At 45.9% G+C, this 3,735-nt stretch overlaps 1 long non-coding RNA gene across 2 annotated transcripts; it reads left to right on the forward strand.

Annotated features, from left to right (window-relative positions):
- The first annotated feature begins 202 nt into the window (after window positions 1–202).
- On the forward strand, window positions 203–3,604 carry LOC121670168. Of its 2 annotated transcripts, none has more exons than XR_006018052.1 (3): window positions 203–401; window positions 915–2,251; window positions 3,305–3,604. It is a non-coding gene; the product is annotated as an uncharacterized LOC121670168 (long non-coding RNA). The 2 variants fall into 2 exon arrangements; XR_006018053.1 differs by having other exon boundaries at window positions 915–974; window positions 1,870–3,604.
- The last annotated feature ends 131 nt before the right edge of the window (window positions 3,605–3,735 follow it).

Raw genomic sequence — 3,735 nt, forward strand, 5'->3', positions numbered from 1 at the left:
ATTCCAGCTACTAATAATTTGATTAGTAACAGTCGGTGTCTCACCATTAGGTTGCAGAAAGCCAGCAGAGAGAGAAATGTGTTAATGGTGGATTGCAGACTGCAGCAGCAGATCTACTATTAGCAGTCACAAGCTAATACTAAGTCTGCCTCTGCAATGTAAATGCTGATGAAAAGTGTGGATTTTATTTTTCAGTGTGAGTGGTCTTAAGAGAAACTTGTGTAGCCTTGACTCTCATCACAGCTGCTGCTTTCTCCTTTCTACTGGTTGATGGGTTCATTCAACTGACCCTGTTTCAGCTACCCTTGCTGCTGGTGTGGCCCAAGGAAATTTGTTTCCTGATGTGGTGATGAATCAATGTCCTGCTCCAGATAAGGTCATTTGATACCTGTGGGCTGTGGGTGAGTACCAGTCAAATTTTTTCAAGAAATGCTAATTTTGATGTGGAAAAAATGCTAGAATCGGGATTTTTACAGTATTACTTTGCCTTCCTCAGGAGGCTAACTTTACACTCTAAACCAGAAGCTGTATCTTACTTTAATTCAAAAGATCTGTGGGGGCATTAATGTAATTTTAAAATCAGTGAGTCAGAATAAGGTAAATGCTGCAGCTGAAATTTTCATGTAGATTGAAATGATGGGAATCTTTCACTTCTTATGTGTGCACAATTTACAGCCATTAAAAGTGTATTAGTGTCGTAGAAAATGGGAAAATTGTTTGTTCCCTAAAGGTGTAAAGAAAATGATACTCTTCTTGTTCACAATAGGGAATTATTAATAAAGATGGATAAGTGATCCCTCTCTGAAATACGTGCTGGTTTTAACATAGCTAAAAACAATGGTAATATTCTGAATTTTTAATGGAACACACTGATCAATATTTGTATTTTCTTTTTCTCTTTAATTTTTTTACAGTCATAAACCCATTGATGAAGGAAGTAGCCAAGAATCATTACCATGGCATCACAGATTTCAGTGAGTTTCTCTTCCCAGCAGCCTTGTGAGGTGGAATAAAGTCTTTCTGGTTTTTACCATCGGAGAATGCAGCCACTGAGAAGAGATGTATTTTTTTTCTAACAACTTCCTTAATACTTTCACAAATTCCAGGTGGTACATATCTGCACCACTGACTCCATGAAAACTCTGGAGTGTAATGACTTCCCCAGCAATACACCAGCTATACTTTTGGGTTTTAACCAGCCTTTTGCAAGGTTGTGGTTACATTTCTCACTGTTGGCCCAAACTTTTCAATGAGAGCCACACTCTTGGGCAGTGACACTCCAGTGTTTGGAGGCCACTGTGCCACCCACAGATGGACACCACGGGGAATGGGCAGGCCTCTGCTAGAAGAAATTAACTGCCAGTTGAGGTCATTCATCACTAGGCTTCATCCCCCCCGATGAAGCAAAGTTACCTGAATGTGAGGAAGATGAGAGTGTCACTAGAAGCAGAATATTGCTGCAGGTGTAGCAGAAGAGCCAGGCGAGGGAAGACTGCTGCAAGAAATGCATCTGACTTGGAAAGCCCATCGGGGAAATGAGGAGATGATGGGCCTCAGTCTGTGCACCACTCAGGTCCTTCACAATGGCTTAAGTCTTAATTTAAAATACACAAAATATGAAAGCGACCAAAAAAGGCTTGTGAAAATGGATTTGTGAGTGGAGCATGGCCCATTAAATGACATCAAAGTCCTCTAGGAGAACACAAAAGATCTGAGCCGTGTCCCTTTTATGGTTTGACTCATATACACCTGCATCATGTATAACTTTCTGTAAATGTCACTCTGTTATCTTTTGCCCACTAGTTGTCAAGTTATGTTTAAGATTTGAGACATATTTCCAAATGCTTTTCTTTCCTGTCTTTATTTCAGCAGCAGAAGTGTGTAGAGATGCCAGTCCCACAAACAGCTAGATGGATGGATATTTACAGCAGAGGTGGGTTATATCAACCTGCACAGATTAAAAAGCAAGAAGTAACCCAGAGACAGGACTTTGCTGACATGCTCAGGTCAAACTGCATGTTTATTGCTGTTTGTTTACAAGAGGGTTGAGATACACAATCACTATTGATTGTTACGTTGTGGAAATATCTAAATATTACTTAAATTTTTCCCATTATCCTCACACTGAATTCAGCACTTTTGCCAGGAGACTCAATGGATGGAGGATGGGAGGAAGCACAACACCATCCAAAACCGTGCCTCACCTGGTGTAAGGGAGGAGACCATTGCACAGATCCTGAGACTTTTGGCAGTGAGTATCTGGCTGGACGTGGCTGCTTATGTTGGGTGGCTGTGGTGTGTTGAGCCAATGAAGAAGGTCTGGACAGTGCGGGATTGTGGCTCCTCCTGTGGAGCCAGGTCAGTGACTCACTATGGGGGGAGTCAGAAGAATATGGAGTGTGATTTCAGAAGAGCTACCCAGTTTTTGGCGTTTTCCAGTAGGGTCCTTGTACCTTCTCCCTGCAGGCTCAGAAATGCTCCAACTCTCATTCTTCATAATTGTCAGAGACTCCTTGAGCCAGATGCCAGCAGGATGGCCCATAGTTATGGGATGAGGACTTTTTGCTGTCAGTGTTGATGCTTCTTGGACAAATGAAAACATTCTTGGGCAAATGATGTGAGGTGAGAAGTCTGAAAAAATTAATCTGGATGAATCAGACTACACTGAGTCCATGTACTTAGGTGTAACGTTCCTGGAACATCTTTCTGTATAATCAAATCTTAGACTTACAAGTTGTGTATCCCATGTAAACACTGAGCTGCAGATGAATGCTGGAGCAACCAAACACAAACTGCAGGCAAGGAGCATAATCAGAGTGATTTTCCTACTTTAAATAGAAGCTCAGGGGAAAATTTCAGTGTGAGGAGAGACTGAAAAGTCTGGGCCAGTTGAGGAGACTGAGAGGAAACCTCATCATGGTTTGCAGCTTCCTCATGAGGGGACGTGGAGGGGCAGATGCTGATCTCTCTGGTGCCCAGTGACGGGACCCGAGGGAATGGCATGGAACTGTGTCAGGGAAGGTTTAGGTTGGATATTAGGAAATGATTCTTCGCCCACAGGGTGGTTAGGCACTGGAACTGGCTTCCCAGGAAAGTGGTCACAGCACCAGCCTAAAGGAGTTCAAGAAGCGTTGGACAATGCTGTCAGGCACATGGTGTGGCTCTTGGGGCTGTGCTGTGCTGAGCCAGGAGTCAGACTTGATTATCCCTGTCAATCTCCTCCAACTCAGGAGATTCTATGATTCTATAACTATTAACTGAGATGATCAAGAAAGGAAATATAACAGGGACTGTATCAAAATAGGGACTACCCAGACGGATACAGGCTCTGGTTACTCCTGTTTGCCCTTTCTCCAGAAGACACTGACGGGGAGGAGATGTGACAGTTAAGATTACCAGCGGCCACCTGGCGTTTCAGCCACAAGCCCCGCGAGTCGCTGGTCGCATTTATCTCTTCAAGCTGTGACTGAGGCCGGGGTCTCGGCGGGTTGCGGGAAGGATGTGCCGTTCGTGCAGGCGCTGGGAGCCGGCCGGGCTGTGAGGGCTCCCGGCTCGGGCCCCCTCTCGGCTCCGGCCGCGGCTGCAGCACGCGGCGATAGCAGCAGGTGGCGCTGTCCCCCGCCGGTGCCGCCGCGGGTCGGGGAGCGGGAGCGGGCCGGGGACGCGGGGAGCTGAGGGGCCGATCCCCGGAGCCGCGGGGTGCCCGGAGCTGAGGGGCCGATCCCGGGAGCCGCG

The sequence above is a fragment of the Corvus kubaryi genome, unplaced genomic scaffold, assembly GCF_017639235.1.
Source record: "Corvus kubaryi isolate FWS band 111438036 unplaced genomic scaffold, C.kubaryi_AGA036_p1.0 37395, whole genome shotgun sequence".
Lineage (NCBI taxonomy): Eukaryota > Metazoa > Chordata > Aves > Passeriformes > Corvidae > Corvus > Corvus kubaryi.